Source organism: Oncorhynchus gorbuscha, linkage group LG07, assembly GCF_021184085.1.
Source record: "Oncorhynchus gorbuscha isolate QuinsamMale2020 ecotype Even-year linkage group LG07, OgorEven_v1.0, whole genome shotgun sequence".
Lineage (NCBI taxonomy): Eukaryota > Metazoa > Chordata > Actinopteri > Salmoniformes > Salmonidae > Oncorhynchus > Oncorhynchus gorbuscha.
This window is the reverse complement of record NC_060179.1, coordinates 35,545,773-35,572,756: the sequence shown is the minus strand read 5'-3', so window position 1 is coordinate 35,572,756 and position 26,984 is coordinate 35,545,773. Positions and strand designations below refer to the sequence as shown.

Below are 26,984 nucleotides of genomic sequence, written 5' to 3'. Positions count from 1 at the left end.
TGTTGTGCAACTGGTGATTGAAAATAGGCACCTGGTAACCCCCCAAAAAATATGCTGGTAAATGCATTTACCAGTCATTCTGATATTAATGCTCGCTATGGGAACACAGGATGGCCGAGCAGTGATAGTTGTACATTTCCATCACTCGTTGTGTTGATTTCATCATGTCCATTAGGTGATGTTTTTTTCACTATAGAATCATATTGTAAGTGCACGTGCATTTGCAATATGTTTCAATGTGCATTTACCATATGAAATTTGACATGCTCAAAAATGCAAAATTGACTGGTCTGATGAACACAGGATGGCCGAGCAGTGATAGTTGTACATTTCCATCACTCGTTGTGTTGATTTCATCATGTCCATTAGGTGATGTTTTTTCACTATAGAATCATATTGTAAGTGCACGTGCATTTGCAATATGTTTCAATGTGCATTTACCATATGAAATTTGACCTTGCTCAAAAATGCAAAATTGACTGGTCTGATGAACACAGGATGGCCGAGCAGTGATGGTTGTACATTTCCATCACTCGTTGTGTTGATTTCATCATGAACATTAGGTGATGTTTTTTCACTATAGAATCATATTGTAAGTGCACGTGCATTTGCAATATGTTTCAATGTGCATTTACCATATGAAATTTGACATGCTCAAAAATGCAAAATTGACTGGTCTGATGAACACAGGATGGCCGAGCAGTGATAGTTGTACATTTCCATCACTCGTTGTGTTGATTTCATCATCTCCGTTAGGTGATGTTTTTTCACTATAGAATCATATTGTAAGTGCACGTGCATTTGCAATATGTTTCAATGTGCATTTACCATATGAAATTTGACATGCTCAAAAATGCCAAATTGACTGGTCTGATGAACACAGGATGGCCGAGCAGTGATAGTTGTACATTTCCATCACTCGTTGTGTTGATTTCATCATGTCCATTAGGTGATGTTTTTTCACTATAGAATCATATTGTAAGTGCACGTGCATTTGCAATAGGTTTCAATGTGCATTTACCATATGAAATTTGACATGCTCAAAAATGCAAAATTGACTGGTCTGATGAACACAGGATGGCCGAGCAGTGATAGTTGTACATTTCCATCACTCGTTGTGTTGATTTCATTATCTCCGTTAGGTGATTTTTTTCACTATAGAATCATATTGTAAGTGCACGTGCATTTGCAATATGTTTCAATGTGCATTTACCATATGAAATTTGACATGCTCAAAAATGCAAATTGACTGGCCAGATGAACTCGGGATGGCCTGACAGTGATAGTTGCTCCTTTCCATCGCTCGTTATATTGATTTCATCATGTCCATTAGGTGATGTTTTTTTCACTATAGAATCATATTGCAAATGCACGTGCATTTGCAATATGTTTCAATGTGCATTTACCATATGAAATTTTACATGCTCAAAAATGCAAAATTGACTGGTCTGATGAACACAGGATGGCCGAGCAGTGATAGTTGTACATTTCCATCACTCGTTGTGTTGATTTCATCATGTCCATTAGGTGATGTTTTTTCACTATAGAATCATATTGTAAGTGCACGTGCATTTGCAATATGTTTCAATGTGCATTTACCATATGAAATTTGACATGCTCAAAAATGCAAAATTGACTGGTCTGATGAACACAGGATGGCCGAGCAGTGATAGTTGTACATTTCCATCACTCGTTGTGTTGATTTCATCATGTCCATTAGGTGATGTTTTTTCACTATAGAATCATATTGTAAGTGCACGTGCATTTGCAATATGTTTCAATGTGCATTTACCATATGAAATTTGACATGCTCAAAAATGCAAAATTGACTGGTCTGATGAACACAGGATGGCCGAGCAGTGATAGTTGTACATTTCCATCACTCGTTGTGTTGATTTCATCATGTCCATTAGGTGATGTTTTTTTCACTATAGAATCATATTGTAAGTGCACGTGCATTTGCAATATGTTTCAATGTGCATTTACCATATGAAATTTGACATGCTCAAAAATGCAAAATTGACTGGTCTGATGAACACAGGATGGCCGAGCAGTGATAGTTGTACATTTCCATCACTCGTTGTGTTGATTTCATCATGTCCATTAGGTGATGTTTTTTTCACTATAGAATCATATTGTAAGTGCACGTGCATTTGCAATATGTTTCAATGTGCATTTACCATATGAAATTTGACATGCTCAAAAATGCAAAATTGACTGGTCTGATGAACACAGGATGGCCGAGCAGTGATAGTTGTACATTTCCATCACTCGTTGTGTTGATTTCATCATCTCCGTTAGGTGATGTTTTTTCACTATAGAATCATATTGTAAGTGCACGTGCATTTGCAATATGTTTCAATGTGCATTTACCATATGAAATTTGACATGCTCAAAAATGCAAAATTGACTGGTCTGATGAACACAGGATGGCCGAGCAGTGATAGTTGTACATTTCCATCACTCGTTGTGTTGATTTCATCATGTCCATTAGGTGATGTTTTTTCACTATAGAATCATATTGTAAGTGCACGTGCATTTGCAATATGTTTCAATGTGCATTTACCATATGAAATTTGACATGCTCAAAAATGCAAAATTGACTGGTCTGATGAACACAGGATGGCCGAGCAGTGATAGTTGTACATTTCCATCACTCGTTGTGTTGATTTCATCATGAACATTAGGTGATGTTTTTTCACTATAGAATCATATTGTAAGTGCACGTGCATTTGCAATATGTTTCAATGTGCATTTACCATATGAAATTTGACATGCTCAAAAATGCAAAATTGACTGGTCTGATGAACACAGGATGGCCGAGCAGTGATAGTTGTACATTTCCATCACTCGTTGTGTTGATTTCATCATGTCCATTAGGTGATGTTTTTTCACTATAGAATCATATTGTAAGTGCACGTGCATTTGCAATATGTTTCAATGTGCATTTACCATATGAAATTTGACATGCTCAAAAATGCAAAATTGACTGGTCTGATGAACACAGGATGGCCGAGCAGTGATAGTTGTACATTTCCATCACTCGTTGTGTTGATTTCATCATGTCCATTAGGTGATGTTTTTTCACTATAGAATCATATTGTAAGTGCACGTGCATTTGCAATATGTTTCAATGTGCATTTACCATATGAAATTTGACATGCTCAAAAATGCAAAATTGACTGGTCTGATGAACACAGGATGGCCGAGCAGTGATAGTTGTACATTTCCATCACTCGTTGTGTTGATTTCATCATCTCCGTTAGGTGATGTTTTTTCACTATAGAATCATATTGTAAGTGCACGTGCATTTGCAATATGTTTCAATGTGCATTTACCATATGAAATTTGACATGCTCAAAAATGCAAAATTGACTGGTCTGATGAACACAGGATGGCCGAGCAGTGATAGTTGTACATTTCCATCACTCGTTGTGTTGATTTCATCATGTCCATTAGGTGATGTTTTTTCACTATAGAATCATATTGTAAGTGCACGTGCATTTGCAATATGTTTCAATGTGCATTTACCATATGAAATTTGACATGCTCAAAAATGCAAAATTGACTGGTCTGATGAACACAGGATGGCCGAGCAGTGATAGTTGTACATTTCCATCACTCGTTGTGTTGATTTCATCATGTCCATTAGGTGATGTTTTTTCACTATAGAATCATATTGTAAGTGCACGTGCATTTGCAATATGTTTCAATGTGCATTTACCATATGAAATTTGACATGCTCAAAAATGCAAAATTGACTGGTCTGATGAACACAGGATGGCCGAGCAGTGATAGTTGTACATTTCCATCACTCGTTGTGTTGATTTCATCATGTCCATTAGGTGATGTTTTTTTCACTATAGAATCATATTGTAAGTGCACGTGCATTTGCAATATGTTTCAATGTGCATTTACCATATGAAATTTGACATGCTCAAAAATGCAAAATTGACTGGTCTGATGAACACAGGATGGCCGAGCAGTGATAGTTGTACATTTCCATCACTCGTTGTGTTGATTTCATCATGTCCATTAGGTGATGTTTTTTTCACTATAGAATCATATTGTAAGTGCACGTGCATTTGCAATATGTTTCAATGTGCATTTACCATATGACATTTGACATGCTCAAAAATGCAAAATTGACTGGTCTGATGAACACAGGATGACCGAGCAGTGATAGTTGTATATTTCCATCACTCGTTGTGTTGATTTCATCATGTCCATTAGGTGATGTTTTTTTCACTATAGAATCATATTGTAAGTGCACGTGCATTTGCAATATGTTTCAATGTGCATTTACCATATGAAATTTGACATGCTCAAAAATGCAAAATTGACTGGTCTGATGAACACAGGATGGCCGAGCAGTGATAGTTGTACATTTCCATCACTCGTTGTGTTGATTTCATCATCTCCGTTAGGTGATGTTTTTTCACTATAGAATCATATTGTAAGTGCACGTGCATTTGCAATATGTTTCAATGTGCATTTACCATATGAAATTTGACATGCTCAAAAATGCCAAATTGACTGGTCTGATGAACACAGGATGGCCGAGCAGTGATAGTTGTACATTTCCATCACTCGTTGTGTTGATTTCATCATGTCCATTAGGTGATGTTTTTTCACTATAGAATCATATTGTAAGTGCACGTGCATTTGCAATATGTTTCAATGTGCATTTACCATATGAAATTTGACATGCTCAAAAATGCAAAATTGACTGGTCTGATGAATACAGGATGGCCGAGCAGTGATAGTTGTACATTTCCATCACTCGTTGTGTTGATTTCATCATGAACATTAGGTGATGTTTTTTCACTATAGAATCATATTGTAAGTGCACGTGCATTTGCAATATGTTTCAATGTGCATTTACCATATGAAATTTGACATGCTCAAAAATGCAAAATTGACTGGTCTGATGAACACAGGATGGCCGAGCAGTGATAGTTGTACATTTCCATCACTCGTTGTGTTGATTTCATCATGTCCATTAGGTGATGTTTTTTTCACTATAGAATCATATTGTAAGTGCACGTGCATTTGCAATATGTTTCAATGTGCATTTACCATATGAAATTTGACATGCTCAAAAATGCAAAATTGACTGGTCTGATGAACACAGGATGGCCGAGCAGTGATAGTTGTACATTTCCATCACTCGTTGTGTTGATTTCATCATGTCCATTAGGTGATGTTTTTTTCACTATAGAATCATATTGTAAGTGCACGTGCATTTGCAATATGTTTCAATGTGCATTTACCATATGAAATTTGACATGCTCAAAAATGCAAAATTGACTGGTCTGATGAACACAGGATGGCCGAGCAGTGATAGTTGTACATTTCCATCACTCGTTGTGTTGATTTCATCATGTCCATTAGGTGATGTTTTTTCACTATAGAATCATATTGTAAGTGCACGTGCATTTGCAATATGTTTCAATGTGCATTTACCATATGAAATTTGACATGCTCAAAAATGCAAAATTGACTGGTCTGATGAACACAGGATGGCCGAGCAGTGATAGTTGTACATTTCCATCACTCGTTGTGTTGATTTCATCATGTCCATTAGGTGATGTTTTTTCACTATAGAATCATATTGTAAGTGCACGTGCATTTGCAATATGTTTCAATGTGCATTTACCATATGAAATTTGACATGCTCAAAAATGCAAAATTGACTGGTCTGATGAACACAGGATGGCCGAGCAGTGATAGTTGTACATTTCCATCACTCGTTGTGTTGATTTCATCATGTCCATTAGGTGATGTTTTTTCACTATAGAATCATATTGTAAGTGCACGTGCATTTGCAATATGTTTCAATGTGCATTTACCATATGAAATTTGACATGCTCAAAAATGCAAAATTGACTGGTCTGATGAACACAGGATGGCCGAGCAGTGATAGTTGTACATTTCCATCACTCGTTGTGTTGATTTCATCATCTCCATTAGGTGATTTTTTTCACTATAGAATCATATTGTAAGTGCACGTGCATTTGCAATATGTTTCAATGTGCATTTACCATATGAAATTTGACATGCTCAAAAATGCAAAATTGACTGGTCTGATGAACACAGGATGGCCGAGCAGTGATAGTTGTACATTTCCATCACTCGTTGTGTTGATTTCATCATGTCCATTAGGTGATGTTTTTTTCACTATAGAATCATATTGCAAATGTGCACGTGCATTTGCAATATGTTTCAATGTGCATTTACCATATGAAATTTGACATGCTCAAAAATGCAAAATTGACTGGTCTGATGAACACAGGATGGCCGAGCAGTGATAGTTGTACATTTCCATCACTCGTTGTGTTGATTTCATCATGTCCATTAGGTGATGTTTTTTCACTATAGAATCATATTGTAAGTGCACGTGCATTTGCAATATGTTTCAATGTGCATTTACCATATGAAATTTGACATGCTCAAAAATGCAAAATTGACTGGTCTGATGAACACAGGATGGCCGAGCAGTGATAGTTGTACATTTCCATCACTCGTTGTGTTGATTTCATCATGAACATTAGGTGATGTTTTTTCACTATAGAATCATATTGTAAGTGCACGTGCATTTGCAATATGTTTCAATGTGCATTTACCATATGAAATTTGACATGCTCAAAAATGCAAAATTGACTGGTCTGATGAACACAGGATGGCCGAGCAGTGATAGTTGTACATTTCCATCACTCGTTGTGTTGATTTCATCATGTCCATTAGGTGATGTTTTTTCACTATAGAATCATATTGTAAGTGCACGTGCATTTGCAATATGTTTCAATGTGCATTTACCATATGAAATTTGACATGCTCAAAAATGCAAAATTGACTGGTCTGATGAACACAGGATGGCCGAGCAGTGATAGTTGTACATTTCCATCACTCGTTGTGTTGATTTCATCATGTCCATTAGGTGATGTTTTTTTCACTATAGAATCATATTGTAAGTGCACGTGCATTTGCAATATGTTTCAATGTGCATTTACCATATGAAATTTGACATGCTCAAAAATGCAAAATTGACTGGTCTGATGAACACAGGATGGCCGAGCAGTGATAGTTGTACATTTCCATCACTCGTTGTGTTGATTTCATCATCTCCGTTAGGTGATGTTTTTTCACTATAGAATCATATTGTAAGTGCACGTGCATTTGCAATATGTTTCAATGTGCATTTACCATATGAAATTTGACATGCTCAAAAATGCAAAATTGACTGGTCTGATGAACACAGGATGGCCGAGCAGTGATAGTTGTACATTTCCATCACTCGTTGTGTTGATTTCATCATGTCCATTAGGTGATGTTTTTTCACTATAGAATCATATTGTAAGTGCACGTGCATTTGCAATATGTTTCAATGTGCATTTACCATATGAAATTTGACATGCTCAAAAATGCAAAATTGACTGGTCTGATGAACACAGGATGGCCGAGCAGTGATAGTTGTACATTTCCATCACTCGTTGTGTGTTGATTTCATCATCTCCGTTAGGTGATGTTTTTTCACTATAGAATCATATTGTAAGTGCACGTGCATTTGCAATATGTTTCAATGTGCATTTACCATATGAAATTTGACATGCTCAAAAATGCCAAATTGACTGGTCTGATGAACACAGGATGGCCGAGCAGTGATAGTTGTACATTTCCATCACTCGTTGTGTTGATTTCATCATGTCCATTAGGTGATGTTTTTTCACTATAGAATCATATTGTAAGTGCACGTGCATTTGCAATATGTTTCAATGTGCATTTACCATATGAAATTTGACATGCTCAAAAATGCAAAATTGACTGGTCTGATGAACACAGGATGGCCGAGCAGTGATAGTTGTACATTTCCATCACTCGTTGTGTTGATTTCATTATCTCCGTTAGGTGATTTTTTTCACTATAGAATCATATTGTAAGTGCACGTGCATTTGCAATATGTTTCAATGTGCATTTACCATATGAAATTTGACATGCTCAAAATAAAATGCAAAATTGACTGGCCAGATGAACTCGGGATGGCCTGACAGTGATAGTTGCTCCTTTCCAAATCGACTGGTCGTTATATTGATTTCATCATGTCCATTCCATTAGGTGATGTTTTTTCACTATAGAATCATATTGCAAATGCACGTGCATTTGCAATATGTTTCAATGTGCATTTACCATATGAAATTTGACATGCTCAAAAATGCAAAATTGACTGGTCTGATGAACACAGGATGGCCGAGCAGTGATAGTTGTACATTTCCATCACTCGTTGTGTTGATTTCATCATGTCCATTAGGTGATGTTTTTTCACTATAGAATCATATTGTAAGTGCACGTGCATTTGCAATATGTTTCAATGTGCATTTACCATATGAAATTTGACATGCTCAAAAATGCAAAATTGACTGGTCTGATGAACACAGGATGGCCGAGCAGTGATAGTTGTACATTTCCATCACTCGTTGTGTTGATTTCATCATGTCCATTAGGTGATGTTTTTTTCACTATAGAATCATATTGTAAGTGCACGTGCATTTGCAATATGTTTCAATGTGCATTTACCATATGAATTTGACATGCTCAAAAATGCAAAATTGACTGGTCTGATGAACACAGGATGGCCGAGCAGTGATAGTTGTATATTTCCATCACTCGTTGTGTTGATTTCATCATGTCCATTAGGTGATGTTTTTTCACTATAGAATCATATTGTAAGTGCACGTGCATTTGCAATATGTTTCAATGTGCATTTACCATATGAAATTTGACATGCTCAAAAATGCAAAATTGACTGGTCTGATGAACACAGGATGGCCGAGCAGTGATAGTTGTACATTTCCATCACTCGTTGTGTTGATTTCATCATCTCCATTAGGTGATGTTTTTCACTATAGAATCATATTGTAAGTGCACGTGCATTTGCAATATGTTTCAATGTGCATTTACCATATGAAATTTGACATGCTCAAAAATGCAAAATTGACTGGTCTGATGAACACAGGATGGCCGAGCAGTGATAGTTGTACATTTCCATCACTCGTTGTGTTGATTTCATCATCTCCGTTAGGTGATGTTTTTTCACTATAGAATCATATTGTAAGTGCACGTGCATTTGCAATATGTTTCAATGTGCATTTACCATATGAAATTTGACATGCTCAAAAATGCCAAATTGACTGGTCTGATGAACACAGGATGGCCGGGCAGTGATAGTTGTACATTTCCATCACTCGTTGTGTTGATTTCATCATGTCCATTAGGTGATGTTTTTACACTATAGAATCATATTGTAAGTGCACGTGCATTTGCAATATGTTTCAATGTGCATTTACCATATGAAATTTGACATGCTCAAAAATGCAAAATTGACTGGTCTGATGAACACAGGATGGCCGAGCAGTGATAGTTGTACATTTCCATCACTCGTTGTGTTGATTTCATTATCTCCGTTAGGTGATTTTTTTCACTATAGAATCATATTGTAAGTGCACGTGCATTTGCAATATGTTTCAATGTGCATTTACCATATGAAATTTGACATGCTCAAAAATGCAAAATTGACTGGCCAGATGAACTCGGGATGGCCTGACAGTGATAGTTGCTCCTTTCCATCGCTCGTTATATTGATTTCATCATGTCCATTAGGTGATGTTTTTTTCACTATAGAATCATATTGCAAATGCATGTGCATTTGCAATATGTTTCAATGTGCATTTACCATATGAAATTTGACATGCTCAAAAATGCAAAATTGACTGGTCTGATGAACACAGGATGGCCGAGCAGTGAGAGTTGTACCTTTCCATCACTCGTTGTGTTGATTTCATCATGTCCATTTGTTTATGTTTTCTCACTTTTGCAAAGTCACTGTGCATTTGCAATATGGTTCAATGGGCAGGTACCATCACGAATTTGTCATGCTATAAAAATCCTGCAGGAATGTGAAATTGACTGGCCTGATGAACACAGGATGGCCGAGCAGTGATAGTTGTACATTTCCATCACTCGTTGTGTTGATTTCATCATGTCCATTAGGTGATGTTTTTTTCACTATAGAATCATATTGTAAGTGCACGTGCATTTGCAATATGTTTCAATGTGCATTTACCATATGAAATTTGACATGCTCAAAAATGCAAAATTGACTGGTCTGATGAACACAGGATGGCCGAGCAGTGATAGTTGTACATTTCCATCACTCGTTGTGTTGATTTCATCATCTCCGTTAGGTGATGTTTTTTCACTATAGAATCATATTGTAAGTGCACGTGCATTTGCAATATGTTTCAATGTGCATTTACCATATGAAATTTGACATGCTCAAAAATGCCAAATTATGACTGGTCTGATGAACACAGGATGGCCGAGCAGTGATAGTTGTACATTTCCATCACTCGTTGTGTTGATTTCATCATGTCCATTAGGTGATGTTTTTTCACTATAGAATCATATTGTAAGTGCACGTGCATTTGCAATATGTTTCAATGTGCATTTACCATATGAAATTTGACATGCTCAAAAATGCAAAATTGACTGGTCTGATGAACACAGGATGGCCGAGCAGTGATAGTTGTACATTTCCATCACTCGTTGTGTTGATTTCATTATCTCCGTTAGGTGATATTTTTCACTATAGAATCATATTGTAAGTGCACGTGCATTTGCAATATGTTTCAATGTGCATTTACCATATGAAATTTGACATGCTCAAAAATGCAAAATTGACTGGCCAGATGAACTCGGGATGGCCTGACAGTGATAGTTGCTCCTTTCCATCGCTCGTTATATTGATTTCATCATGTCCATTAGGTGATGTTTTTTTCACTATAGAATCATATTGCAAATGCACGTGCATTTGCAATATGTTTCAATGTGCATTTACCATATGAAATTTTACATGCTCAAAAATGCAAAATTGACTGGTCTGATGAACACAGGATGGCCGAGCAGTGATAGTTGTACATTTCCATCACTCGTTGTGTTGATTTCATCATGAACATTAGGTGATGTTTTTTCACTATAGAATCATAGTGTAAGTGCACGTGCATTTGCAATATGTTTCAATGTGCATTTACCATATGAAATTTGACATGCTCAAAAATGCAAAATTGACTGGTCTGATGAACACAGGATGGCCGAGCAGTGATAGTTGTACATTTCCATCACTCGTTGTGTTGATTTCATCATGTCCATTAGGTGATGTTTTTTTCACTATAGAATCATATTGTAAGTGCACGTGCATTTGCAATATGTTTCAATGTGCATTTACCATATGAAATTTGACATGCTCAAAAATGCAAAATTGACTGGTCTGATGAACACAGGATGGCCGAGCAGTGATAGTTGTACATTTCCATCACTCGTTGTGTTGATTTCATCATGTCCATTAGGTGATGTTTTTCACTATAGAATCATATTGTAAGTGCACATGCATTTGCAATATGTTTCAATGTGCATTTACCATATGAAATTTGACATGCTCAAAAATGCAAAATTGACTGGTCTGATGAACACAGGATGGCCGAGCAGTGATAGTTGTACATTTCCATCACTCGTTGTGTTGATTTCATCATCTCCGTTAGGTGATGTTTTTTCACTATAGAATCATATTGTAAGTGCACGTGCATTTGCAATATGTTTCAATGTGCATTTACCATATGAAATTTGACATGCTCAAAAATGCCAAATTATGACTGGTCTGATGAACACAGGATGGCCGAGCAGTGATAGTTGTACATTTCCATCACTCGTTGTGTTGATTTCATCATGTCCATTAGGTGATGTTTTTTCACTATAGAATCATATTGTAAGTGCACGTGCATTTGCAATATGTTTCAATGTGCATTTACCATATGAAATTTGACATGCTCAAAAATGCAAAATTGACTGGCCAGATGAACTCGGGATGGCCTGACAGTGATAGTTGCTCCTTTCCATCGCTCGTTATATTGATTTCATCATGTCCATTAGGTGATGTTTTTTTCACTATAGAATCATATTGCAAATGCACGTGCATTTGCAATATGTTTCAATGTGCATTTACCATATGAAATTTGACATGCTCAAAAATGCTAAATTGACTGGTCTGATGAACACAGGATGGCCGAGCAGTGATAGTTGTACATTTCCATCACTCGTTGTGTTGATTTCATCATGTCCATTAGGTGATGTTTTTTCACTATAGAATCATAATGTAAGTGCACGTGCATTTGCAATATGTTTCAATGTGCATTTACCATATGAAATTTGACCTTGCTCAAAAATGCAAAATTGACTGGTCTGATGAACACAGGATGGCCGAGCAGTGATAGTTGTACATTTCCATCACTCGTTGTGTTGATTTCATCATGAACATTAGGTGATGTTTTTTCACTATAGAATCATATTGTAAGTGCACGTGCATTTGCAATAAGTTTCAATGTGCATTTACCATATGAAATTTGACATGCTCAAAAATGCAAAATTGACTGGTCTGATGAACACAGGATGGCCGAGCAGTGAGAGTTGTACCTTTCCATCACTCGTTGTGTTGATTTCATCATGTCCATTTATTTATGTTTTCTCACTTTTGCAAAGTCACTGTGCATTTGCAATATGGTTCAATGGGCAGGTACCATCACGAATTTGTCATGCTATAAAAATCCTGCAGGAATGTGAAATTGACTGGCCTGATGAACACAGGATGGCCTGGCAGTGATAGTTGTTCCTTTCCATCACTCGTTGTGTTGATTTCATCATGTCCATTAGGTGATGTTTTTTCACTATAGAATCATATTGCAAATGCACGTGCATTGTTGTGCAACTGGTAACCCAAAAATAAAAATATGGTTGTAAATGCATTTACCGGGACGCCTATTGTCCATGCCCGCTATGGGAGTACCCTACTACGGCCCTCTATCTATGGAGTACGTCCTGAGTGCTTTATGGACTGTTTAAAATATTCTGATGGATACGCATGTTGTGCAACTGGTGATTGAAAATAGGCACCTGGTAACCCCCCCAAAAATATGCTTGTAAATGCATTTACCGGTCATTCTGATATTAATGCTCGCTATGGGAACACAGGATGGCCGGGCAGTGATAGTTGTACATTTCCATCACTCGTTGTGTTGATTTCATCATGTCCATTAGGTGATGTTTTTACTATAGAATCATATTGCAAGTGAACGTGCATTTGCAATATGTTTCAATGTGCATTTACCATATGAAATTTGACATGCTCAAAAATGCAAAATTGACTGGTCTGATGAACACAGGATGGCCGAGCAGTGATAGTTGTACATTTCCATCACTCGTTGTGTTGATTTCATCATCTCCGTTAGGTGATGTTTTTTCACTATAGAATCATATTGTAAGTGCACGTGCATTTGCAATATGTTTCAATGTGCATTTTACCATATGAAATTTGACATGCTCAAAAATGCAAAATTGACTGGTCTGATGAACACAGGATGGCCGAGCAGTGAGAGTTGTACCTTTCCATCACTCGTTGTGTTGATTTCATCATGTCCATTTATTTATGTTTTCTCACTTTTGCAAAGTCACTGTGCATTTGCAATATGGTTCAATGGGCAGGTACCATCACGAATTTGTCATGCTATAAAAATCCTGCAGGAATGTGAAATTGACTGGCCCGATGAACCCGGGATGGCTGGGCAGTGATTCTGGTTCATCTCAATGGCTCGTTAGGGTTGATTTCAGAATGTCACTTTTGGTGATGGTACCTCACCGTTTAAACATATTGCTAATGTACAAAAGTCAACTAGCAAGTCAGTGTCCACCAGTCAATTAGATGTCATTCTGACACCAAACTGATACAAATTGACACTAAACCCACTTTTTCCAACCTGTTTAGTAGCCAACTATCACACACTTCAGAGCTGGCCCAAAATTCACAACGCCTTTGGTTCAAACCATAAAAAAACCATAAAACATGTAGTTACGTTCTAGCTGCGGGTCCATTTCTTATGTTACGTGTAGGCCTAGCTGAGGCGACCCCGAATCCTAATTTTCGGCTCGATCGGTCATTTGGTGTCCGAGCAAAACCCTAATTGGTGCTGAAAATCCACTTTTTTCCATGACTTGCTACGGGGTCCTTGAATAAGCTATCAGACAGAAACGTTGGGGTCTGTCTATATGGGCCGACACGGTCGCAATGCACCTAGTCTTGTGTCTCTGAGACATTTCTAAATGTCGCCATTTTCGTAATGGTCAAAATGAATTGAAGTCATTGCAAATGTACGAAGCTGTTTCTCGGTCCGAGAACCGTCTAGAGCCACGTAACTCACCACGCACTATCGACCTGAGGTCTAGAACAGGATTCTAAAGTTTCGGATCTCTAGGTCTGACGGTTCTTTTTTAGCTCGAACAAAGCTAACTATTGGAGGCACTGTCTGTCTCTACAAACCCCAATACGTCCCTCCTTCCAAGTTGTGTGTCTGTGATTTAGTTTTCCTTTGAAATTTTATGGGAAAAATGACTGAGTTACAGTTCATGGGGGTTGCCTAATCACACATATGAAGTTTTGGACAGATCTGACTTTTTTAACCCCTCGAAACAGCCCCTGAGACACCAATTAAGGCACTTCCGGTTGGCACAGGAAGCTATAAGTCAACACATATCCTCACTGGGCTATGCTTTTACAGAATCCTGAGTTTTAAGTCCTTACGTTAAGAATTGACTGATTTACACAGGAGTGAATGCACTATGTCTATCAAACTGCAGGCAGGTAATGGAAAAACACTTTTAGGGTGATTTTAACCACTTCCGGTTAGTCCAGGAAGCTTAGAATCAACACAGGTAGACCTCATACTGGCCTGATGGACTGTTACCAAAGACAGGTTCATACGGCATTCATAACCCATATAGACTTCAGGTTGAATTTAGGGGTGCAGGCAATGTATTCCTATGGGGAGAGAAGTCAATGCAAACTCTTTGAAGTAAACACCTTCTTTTAACTATTAAGGGTTAATGCCACACGGTCAACGTTAGGCTTGCACGGATCGGGAGGACCTCAGGAACGTACCTGAGGTCGAATTGTGCTTCTCACCCTAACGGTTCTCTCACTGTCACCCAAAAGCAAATGACGTTGTGGGGCAGGCTTCATTTTGGGCCTAATTGTCTAATGGTCGCTGCGCTTAGACCGAGCGAGCTACGGTCAAGCGGGATATCTCGTTGAACTCGGCACGGCCTAGAGATTATTATGTTTATGCCATTGCCTGCTCTCTGTGTCTTTCAGAACTGCACTTTTTCCACTCCATCCTTGCTGTGTGTGCGTGTGAGAGCTTTTCTTTGACATCTGCTGGGAGAAATTACTGATTTACAGTTCATGATGGTTACCTAGTCACACATATGAAGTTTTGAAAAGATCTGACCTTTTTAACCCATGGAAACTGCCACTGTGACACCATTAAAGGCACTTCCGGTTGGCACAGGAAGCTATAAATAAACTCATATCATGATTGGGGTATGCCTTTACAGAATCCTGAGTTTTAAGTCTTTACGTTAAGAACTGAGTTATTTACGGAGGGTTTAGTGAGTGTGTGTTATTTCAGAAAATCATAGAAAATCACAGAAATGTCGCAGAGCTCCGCAGCACACTTTAAAAAGATTCGTAAGAACACCCTGCAACTGGATCTGTAACGATTGAAAAAAAAAACACCTATCCGTGAACATCACCAAGGTGTCGTTGTACGATTTCTCTTAAATGACGATAGATAAATGGCTGGTTCTTTTTTTATTGACACCGGAGGCTCCTTGACTTTGACGTGAAGTGGAAAAATAATTTCTCTATTTTCATTTTGGACCTTTAATCCCAGATAAATGGCCATAACTCAAAAACCGTTGAGGCCTAGACGCCATCTTGTTCGGGGCCAACTGCCCATTATGCCGCCCCTACGCTCACCGAGTTTCGGCTTCTAAATATTTTCAGTTTTCGAGATAAGGCCCCGTCGTGAATCGTGATGTTTTGTCCAATAGCAATATGATTGCTTATGCCCTCTTGTGGGAATTTCCGGGACATCGGAAAAATGACCTAAATCTTATTATTTTTGTAAAACGGAAACCGAATGTCCGACAAAGTTCATTTGATGACTTCCTGGTAGGTCCGGCCCTGCCGCTCGGCCCGACGCCGTCTGCGAATTTTACAAACGATTTCGGACGTCTAGTAAGGGACCGTACATTTGCAATATGGACTTTCTCACTAACCATACAGGTACTGCCGAAATCTTCCCTTAAGGTATGCAATGGAACGCAAGCGTCAACGCGTGTTGTCAGCTCATGGCACTTTGGCAGACCTCTGACTCATTCAGCTCCCATTCCCGCCTCCTTCACGGTAGAAGCATCAAACAAAGTTCTAAAGACTGTTGACATCTAGTGGAAGCCTTAGGAAGTGCAATATGACCCCATAGAAACTACAAACCTCAGATTTCCCACTTCCTGGTTAAATTTTTCTCAGGTTTTTGCCTGCCATATGAGTTCTGTTAAACTCACAGACATCATTCAAACAGTTTTAGAAAGTTTTAGAGTGTTCTATCCAAATCTTCTACTACTAATAATAATATGCATATATTAGCAACTGGGCCTGAGTAGCAGGCAGTTTACTCTGGGCACCTTATTCATCCAAGCAACTCAATACTACCCCAGCCATAAGAAGTTAACTTCCGACTTCAACTGTACATCTCATATCTTGTCAGCAGCACTCTACAGTAGATTACTTTATCACCAACCTGAACCCAGAGCCTCTCAGACCTTTCAGTCAGCCCACTGACAGATCACTGACACCTCAGCAAAATCACAGCCTACTTCAATAAAGCAATACTCAATCATGAGGCATCAGAGCTGAACAAAACACATACTATAAAGAAATGCCATAGATTGATGGAAAGTTTTGGAGAAACCTACCAGAAACCTACTGGAAAAAATGTTTCACTGCAAAAGGGAAGGTGTAAACTTGACAGTAGAAACCTAAACAGTATATTTCAGCTTCCATATCAAATGTAAATATGTAAACCAGAACACCTATGAAAATTAACAGCAATGACAAATGTTTTGATGAAGGCAAAAACATAAGATAGAGATTATGTAACCTATCCAAACAAAAACACAGAGACCCAGAAAACCTGAGCCTACGCCTTCACTATAGTGAAACACTAAAAACAGTAGAAATACAGTAAGGAAAAATTAAGAAAAGCATGTCAGAAACCAGTTACTGAAGAATCCATAGAATCAAACCACTTCTGGTAAAATTGGAACACACTAAACAGACAACAACAAGAAGTTATATCCACTATATATCCAAAAGTATATGGACACCCCTCCAAATTAGTGGATTTGGCTATTTCAGCCACACCCATTGCTGACAGGGATATAACATCGAGCACACAGCCATGCAATCTCCATAGACAAATATTAGCAGTAGAATGGTCTTATTTAAGAACTCAGTGACTGTCACCTTTTCAGCAAGTCAGTTCGTACAAATGTATGCCCTGCTACAGCTGTCCCGGTCAACTGTAAGTGCTGTTATTGTGAAGTGGAAACGTCTTGGACAACAACGGCTCAGCCCCTAAGTGGTAGGCCACACAATCTCACAGAATGGGAACGGAGACTGCTGAAGAGAGTAGGACGTAAAAATCATGTTCTTTGTTGCAACACTCACTGAAATGGGTTTCAATGGCCAAGCAGCAGCACACAAGCCTAAGATGCGCAATGCCAAGTGTAGGCTGGAGTGGTGTAAAGCTCGCCGCCTTTGGACTCTGGAGCAGTGGAAACGCGTTCTCTGCATTCTCTGTAGTGATGAATCATGCATCACCATCTGGCAGTCCGATAAACTTATCTGGATTTGGTGGATGCCAGGATAGTGCTTACCTGCCCGAATGCATAGTACCAACTGTAAAGTTAGGTGGAGGAGGAATAATGGTTTGGGGCTGTTTTTTGTGTTTCGGGTTAGGCTCCTTAGTTCGTGTGAATGGAACTCTACAGCATACAATTAAATTCCAGATGAGTATGTGCTTCCAACATTGTGACAACAATTTGGGGAAGGCCCTTACCTGTTTCAGCTTGACAATGCCCTGTGCACAAAGTGAGGTCCATACAGAAATGGTTTGTCAAAATCAGTGTGGAAGAACTTGATTGGCCTGCACAGAGCCCTGACCTCAACTCCATCGAACACCTTTGGGATGAATTGGAACGTTGACTACAAGCCAGTGGCCGACCTCATGTTTGTGGCTGAATGGAAGTAAGACCCCGCAGCAATGTTCCAACATCTGGAATGAGATATTCGACGAGCAGGTGTCCATATACTTTTGGTCATGTAATATAGGTAAAACACTTCTCCAATCTTTTTGGCCTTACAGCAAATAACAAACAGCAAACACATATACATAATCGATTACCAAATTACAGTCCAACAGACTATATATTCACCCTGCACACCCTTCTTGACAAACAAACAAAGAAAAACAAAAGTAAATTCTGCTCATGCTTTGCAGATTTCAACAAAGCTTGATTCAATTTGGCATGAAAGTCTGATATACAAATTGATTGAAGGCGGTGTTGGGAGGAATACATACAGCATTATAACATCCATTTATAGAAACAACAAGTTTGTGGTTGTTTGAATAGACAGGGACGCAGCTTGAGCCCCACCCTCTTCAACATTTATATCAACGAATTGGTGAAGGCACCCAACCTTACCCCACTAGACTCTGAAGTCAAATGTTTACTGTTTGCAGTTGAGGGCCGAGAGAGCACCTAGATCTTCTGCATATATAATCTGTCAGTCTTGGGCCCTGACAGTTAATCTCAATAAGACAAAAAATTATGGTATTCCAAAAAAAAGGACCACAAATAAAAATTCCTCCTAGACACGGCTAGCACAAAAAAACTATGCCTATTGTACCTCTGCCTAAACATCAGCACCACAGGTAAATTCCACAAAGCTGTGAACGATCAAGGCAAGAAGGGCCTTCTACGCCATCAAAAGGAACATACAATTTGACATCTCAATTAGGACCTAGCAAAAAAAAATACTTGAATCAGTTATAGTACCCATTGTTCTCTATGGTTGTGAGGTCTGAAATCCACTCAACAACCAAGAATTCACAAAATGGGACAAACACAAAAAAGCTGAATTCTGCAAAAACATCCCCAGTGTACAACACAAAACACCAAATAATGTATGTAGAACAGAATTAGGGTGATTCCCGCTAATTATCAAAACCCCAGAAAAAAGCTATTAAATTCTACAACCACCTAAAAAGAATAAGTGATTCTCAAACCTTCCATAACAAAGCCCTCACTTACAGAGAGATGCACCTGCAGAAGAGACCCCTTAGCCAGATGGTACTGGGACTCTGTTGACAAACACAAACAGACCCCACAGAGCCCCAAGACAGCAACACAATTAGACCGAACCAAATCATGAGAAAACAAAAAGATAATTACTTCACACAAACTGGAATTTTATTTGGAACTAAACAAAAAATAAACAGTGGCAGAATACCTGAACACTGTGACTGAGTCAAAAATTTCAAAAAACTTTGACTATGTTCAGACTCAGTAAACATGGTATTGCCATTGAAAGAGGTCAACATAGGAAGATCTGTCTCTCAAGAGAAGACAGGCTATGGGTACAATTCCTACACAATAGGTGGAAACAGAGCTGCACTTTCTAACCTCCTGCCAAATATTTGAGCATATTAGAGACACATATTTTACTCAAATTACACAGACCCATAAAGAATTTGAAAACATATCTAATCTTAATAAACTTGCATATATATTAGGCGAAATGCCAGTGTGTCACCACAGCAGCAAGATGTGTGACCTATTACTGCAAGAAAAGAGCAATCGGTAGAGCACAAACACCATTGTTAATACAACCTATATTTATTTTCCCTTTTGTACTTCAACTATTTGCACATTGTTACAACACTGTACATGCACAGTAATATGACATTTGAAACATATATATTATTTAAAAAAAATGTGAGTTTAGTGTTCATTGTGAAAGGAAAATTCCACCCCAAAACTATGTTTGATTCATTAGTCCATTGTCAGCAATCAAGTTTTCAAGATATGTACATTTCAAAATACAGACAAATGATGCAAAATCCATCATCAAAGCCGTATGATGCTGCATTTTGCAGTATTTTGAAAGAAATAGCAGCATATATTTTTTGGGAGGATTGTTTATTTCCCCTGTATAGTTTCTTTTTGTTTATTTTCTGTCACTTGCGTTGACATTCTATGTAAAAATATAGAAAGAGAGAAGAAATGAGAGGATGAGTCTCTCTCTCTCTCTCTCTCCCTCTCGATCTCTCTCTCTCTCTCTCTGAGGAGCTATGGGATGGAATAGATTACCAAGCTGATCTCGCAGCCAATATGAACAAGTATGGTTGGGGGCCCCGGGGCCCAGAGAAAGGCGAGGGACCACTCCGATCCAAGACGCAAAACAGCACTACTCTCAACAATGTTTGCCTCTCATTTCTTGCCCACTTTAATTTTGTCTTTTCTTTTTAAATCCACCCAGCTGTGTCCCAAAATGCACCCTATTTTCTACACAGTGCAATACCTTGAGTAGAGCCAATCGGGAGACCCACATGGCCCTGAGGAAAAGTAGTGCATGATATAGGGAGTAGGTTGCCATTTGGGACGTAATCTCCATTGCCTATCAGGGGAGTGGAGGAATGGCTGAAATGGTTTAATCAAGATGGTGATAAGATGGGAAAGCTGCCGACACGGCACACTCGCCAGGACCGAGCGCTGCTTAGCTTCCCTACTGTTGCCTGCCGCCCAAGGGGGATGGAGTGGAGACTGTCCCTACAGACAGTTTAGTCTGTGTGGGGTGTGTGTGTGTATATGTGTGTATATGTGGTACTCTAGGGACTGCCTGTCCAGCCAGAGGTCAAAGCCCATCTATAGAGAGATCAATAAAGCTGCTTAATGTGTCTGGACCTGACGGGAGTTATACTGCACACACATACACACTGACCTGGATACAACACTCTGGTTCGAGCATGGTCACGCACAAACACACACCTGTGAATTACAGAGACATATGGATGGACACACTCACCTATGAGGGCTTCAAAGCAGGTGGCCATGGCGGGTCTCAGGTCTGACTCCCTGTAGAGGTCTGGTCTGTGCACATAAAACATGAAGCGATCCAGCTCCAGTTTCTGGCAAAGCACAAAACATACTGTACCAACACATCCAGTCACAATCTGTGCCATGCAGTACTGCGAACAATAACAGTTTTCTGACCTGGTTGGCTAGTTCAGGCTAGCGGGATAGCTTAATTTCCATCATACTATAACACACAATTACTATAACACACAATTATGGGAGCAAATAACACAATCAGCGTGTCTCCTGACCTTCTTTTGTCTTTGATAACTGACACTTTGATATTTGTCCGATACAGAGATGGTCGAGGTGGTGAAAAAAAAGCTGACTGCTAAACCCTAATGTCTAGCCCAAACCTAAAACTTGTTTAAATACATTTTTACAATATAGCACATTTTGACATTGCAGCTGGCCTATCTAAGGAAAATAATAAATGTCAACCTGTCTCTCAAATCAAATCAAACTTTATTGGTCTCATACACATATTTAGTAGATGTTATTGCGAATGTTGCAGAATGCTTGTATTGTTCTATATGTATATGTTCATATATCAGAGTAGCTGGAGTCACAGGACCATCTCTCTGTCTTTGTCTCTCTCTCTCTGACTCTCAACACATTCAACTGGGATCAGCTGTTTTCAAACACACAGAAAGGGTTTAATGAAGTCATATATCAGAGTTGATAACTTCCGGGTTGGAGCGAGCGGTCGCATCGGCACTTCGCTCCGCAGGTAGTATAACTTTTTCATTACATTTCATTATAGCACAACGGTTTGATTTGTCTAATCTTAGCAATTTCTTCTTAGCTAGCTACATAGCCGGCTCTGGCGCCTCTGGGCTGAGGGGCTCCGGCAGCGGCGCCGGACAGGCGGGAGGCTCCGGCAGCGGCGCCGGACAGGCGGGAGGCTCCGGCAGCGGCGCCGGACAGGCGGGAGGTTCCGGCAGCGGCGCCGGACAGGCGGGAGGCTCCGGCAGCGGCGCCGGACAGGCGGGAGCACCTGCAGGGAGGAGACAGAGAGACAGCCTGGTGTGTGGAGCTGCCACAGGAGGCAGCGGCGCCGGACAGGCGGGAGGCTCCGGCAGCGGCGCCGGACAGGCGGGAGGCTCCGGCAGCGGCGACGGACAGTCGGGAGGCTCCGGCAGCGGCGACGGACAGGCGGGAGGCTCCGGCAGCGGCGCCGGACAGGCGGGAGGCTCCGGCAGCGGCGCCGGACAGGCGGGAGGCGACAGAGAGACAGCCTGGTGCGTGGAGCTGCCACAGGAGGCAGCGGCGCCGGACAGGCGGGGCAGGCTCCGGCGTCCAAACGGACAGGCGGGAGGCTCCGGCAGCGGCGACGGACAGGCGGGAGGCTCCGGCAGCGGCGACGGACAGGCGGAACCGAGGAGGGCTCCGGCAGCGGCGCCGTACTCAAAGTAAGAGCTGTGAAGGGGCAACTTGATTAAATTACGCCTGCTTCGTTGAAATTAGGCCAAGAAGCGCTGCAATCAAACACTGGCACATGACCTTGGAACGGGCCTAACCGTCCAGCTTGACCTGCGGCCAGGGGTTCATCTGAATGGTGACAAGCGGAAATAACGAAAGGTCAACAGTACTGTAGCACTTCTCTGGCTCCCTCTAAGGCAAAAGGGCTGTAGAAACATGAACCTCTTACTGACAAAAATGCCCTAACGGAGTAGGCGGTCCTTCTTCTTAACAATGCGAATCCCTCCACTGCAAGGTCCAACTTAGTCTCAAAGCCAGAGGGAGATGGGTGATGACATAAAAGGGAAACAAACCGTTGATGCAGGACAGCTCGAACCACGAGCCCAAGTGACAAGAACTACCCGCCTGCACTAAATGGCGGCGGGAGGCTCCGGCAGCGGCGCCGGACAGACGGGACGCTCCGGCAGCGGCGCCGGACAGGCGGGACGCTCCGGCAGCGCTGGAGAGGAGGAAGGCTCTGTAGGCCTGATGTGTGGTGCTGGCACTGGTGGTACTAGGCCGAGGACACGCACAGGAAGCCTGGTGCGGGGAGCTGCCACCGGAGGGCTGGTGTGTGGAGGTGGTGACGGATAGACCGGACCGTGAAGGCGTACTGGAGATCTTGAGAGCAGGGCTGGCACCAACCGCCCTGGCTGGATCTTCAGTCTAGCCCGGCAGATGTGAGGAGCTGAGATGTAGCGTACTGGGCTAAGCACGTGTACTGGGGACACCGTGCATTCCACCGCATAGCACGGTGCCTGACCAGTACCACGCCCGCCACGGTTAGCACTGCTAGGCACACTGTAGCGCTCAGCTGGCACAGGACATGCAAGGCTAGGGAGGTGCACAGGAGGCCTGGTGCGTGAGGCTGGCACCATCTTCACCAGCCGACTAGCACGCACCTCAGGACGAGTATGGAGAGCTGACCCAGGTGTCATCAAATCCTCGACACGCTCCGTCGGGCGAATTCCGTGTCTCATGCACCAACACAGCAACTCCCTCATATCTCTCTCCTCCAATCTTCCCATTAACTCCTTCACAGTCTCTGCTTCGCTCACCTCCAACGCCAGCTCTGGTTCTGAGCTCCTCCTTGGCTCCTCACGATAAGCGGGGGGATTTGGCTCAGGTTTGACTCCTGACTCTGCCACACTCTCCCTGTGCCCCCCCCAAGAAAATTTTGGGGGTGCGTCTCGGGCCTCATAATGCCTACCTAGCTAGCCTACTTCAGCAGTACTGTATCATTTTAGTCAATAAGATTCTTGCTACGTAAGCTTAACTTTCTGAACATTCGAGACGTGTAGTCCACTTGTCATTCCAATCTCCTTGCATTAGCGTAGCCTCTTCTGTAGCCTGTCAACTATGTGTCTCTCCTCTCTGCACAGACCATACAAAAGCTCCACACCGCGTGGCCGCGGCCACCCTAATCTGGTGGTCCCAGCGCACACGACCCACGTGGCGTTCCAGGTCTCCGGTAGCCTCTGGAACTGCCGATCTGCGGCCAACAAGGCAGAGTTCATCTCAGCCTATGCCTCCCTCCAGTCCCTCGACTTCTTGGCACTGACAGAAACATGGATCACCACAGATAACACTGCTACTCCTACTGCTCTCTCTTCGTCCGCCCACGTGTTCTCGCACACCCCGAGAGCTTCTGGTCAGCGGGGTGGTGGCACCGGGATCCTCATCTCTCCCAAGTGGTCATTCTCTCTTTCTCCCCTTACCCATCTGTCTATCGCCTCCTTTGAATTCCATGCTGTCACAGTTACCAGCCCTTTCAAGCTTAACATCCTTATCATTTATCGCCCTCCAGGTTCCCTCGGAGAGTTCATCAATGAGCTTGATGCCTTGATAAGCTCCTTTCCTGAGGACGGCTCACCTCTCACAGTTCTGGGCGACTTTAACCTCCCCATGTCTACCTTTGACTCATTCCTCTCTGCCTCCTTCTTTCCACTCCTCTCCTCTTTTGACCTCACCCTCTCACCTTCCCCTCTACTCACAAGGCAGGCAATACGCTCGACCTCATCTTTACTAGATGCTGTTCTTCCACTAACCTCATTGCAACTCCCCTCCAAGTCTCAGACCACTACCTTGTATCCTTTTCCCTCTCGCTCTCATCCAACACCTCCCACACTGCCCCTACTCGGATGGTATCGCGCCGTCCCAACCTTCGCTCTCTCTCCCCCGCTACTCTCTCCTCTTCCATCCTATCATCTCTTCCCTCTGCTCAAACCTTCTCCAAACTATCTCCTGATTCTGCCTCCTCAACCCTCCTCTCCTCCCTCTCTGCATCCTTTGACTCTCTATGTCCCCTATCCTCCAGGCCGGCTCGGTCCTCCCGCTCCGTGGCTCGACGACTCATTGCGAGCTCACAGAACAGGGCTCCGGGCAGCCGAGCGGAAATGGAGGAAAACTCGCCTCCCTGCGGATCTGGCATCCTTTCACTCCCTCCTCTCTACATTTTCCTCCTCTGTCTCTGCTGATAAAGCCACTTTCTACCACTCTAAATTCCAAGCATCTGCCTCTAACCCTAGGAAGCTCTTTGCCACCTTCTCCTCCCTCCTGAATCCTCCTCCCCCTCCCCCCTCCTCCCTCTCTGCAGATGACTTCATCAACCATTTTGAAAAGAAGGTCGATGACATCCGATCCTCGTTTGCTAAGTCAAACGACACCGCTGGTTCTGCTCACACTGCCCTACCCTGTGCTCTGACCTCTTTCTCCCCTCTCTCTCCAGATGAAATCTCGCGTCTTGTGACGGCCGGCCGCCCAACAACCTGCCCGCTTGACCCTATCCCCTCCTCTCTTCTTCAGACCATTTCCGGAGACCTTCTCCCTTACCTCACCTCGCTCATCAACTCATCCCTGACCGCTGGCTACGTCCCTTCCATCTTCAAGAGAGCGAGAGTTGCACCCCTTCTGAAAAAACCTACACTCGATCCCTCCGATGTCAACAACTACAGACCAGTATCCCTTCTTTCTTTTCTCTCCAAAACTCTTGAACGTGCCGTCCTTGGCCAGCTCTCCCGCTATCTCTCTCTGAATGACCTTCTTGATCCAAATCAGTCAGGTTTCAAGACTAGTCATTCAACTGAGACTGCTCTCCTCTGTATCACGGAGGCGCTCCGCACTGCTAAAGCTAACTCTCTCTCTTCTGCTCTCATCCTTCTAGATCTATCGGCTGCCTTTGATACAGTGAACCATCAGATCCTCCTCTCCACCCTCTCCGAGTTGGGCATCTCCGGTGTGGCCCACGCTTGGATTGCGTCCTACCTGACAGGTCGCTCCTACCAGGTGGCGTGGCGAGAATCTGTCTCCTCACCACGTGCTCTCACCACTGGTGTCCCCCAGGGCTCTGTTCTAGGCCCTCTCCTATTCTCGCTATACACCAAGTCACTTGGCTCTGTCATAACCTCACATGGTCTCTCCTATCATTGCTATGCAGACGACACACAATTAATCTTCTCCTTTCCCCCTTCTGATGACCAGGTGGCGAATCGCATCTCTGCATGTCTGGCAGACATATCAGTGTGGATGACACCCTGTCGTTCTCAACTAACATCAAGGCGGTGGCCCGTTCCTGTAGGTTTATGCTCTACAACATCCGCAGAGTACGACCCTGCCTCACACAGGAAGCGGCGCAGGTCCTAATCCAGGCACCTGTCATCTCCCGTCTGGATTACTGCAACTCGTTGTTGGCTGGGCTCCCTGCCTGTGCCATTAAACCCCTTCAACTCATCCAGAACGCCGCAGCCCGTCTGGTGTTCAACCTTCCCAAGTTCTCTCACGTCACCCCGCTTCTCCGCTCTCTCCACTGGCTTCCAGTTGAAGCTCGCATCCGCTACAAGACCATGGTGCTTGCCTACGGAGCTGTGAGAGGAACGGCACCGCAGTACCTCCAGGCTCTGATCAGGCCCTACACCCAAACAAGGGCACTGCGTTCATCCACCTCTGGCCTGCTCGCCTCCCTACCACTGAGGAAGTACAGCTCCCGCTCAGCCCAGTCAAAACTGTTCGCTGCTCTGGCCCCCCAATGGTGGAACAAACTCCCTCACGACGCCAGGACAGCGGAGTCAATCACCACCTTCCGGAGACACCTGAAACCCCACCTCTTTAAGGAATACCTAGGATAGGATAAGTAATCCCTCTCAGCCCCCCCTTTAAGATTTAGATGCACTATTGTAAAGTGACTGTTCCACTGGATGTCATAAGGTGAATGCACCAATTTGTAAGTCGCTCTGGATAAGAGCGTCTGCTAAATGACTTAAATGTAATGTTAAATGTTCTGTATGGCACAGTACACACACACACACTGTAAGGGGCCTGTAATCACACAAAATACCCCATAAGGACAAAGTGAAAACATGTTTTTAGACATTTCTGCAAAGGTATTG

General features: G+C 42.0%; 1 pseudogene; it reads right to left on the bottom strand.

The window, feature by feature from the left end:
- Positions 1 to 26,984, bottom strand: part of LOC124038987 — a 180,483-nt pseudogene that overhangs the window by 104,996 nt on the left and 48,503 nt on the right.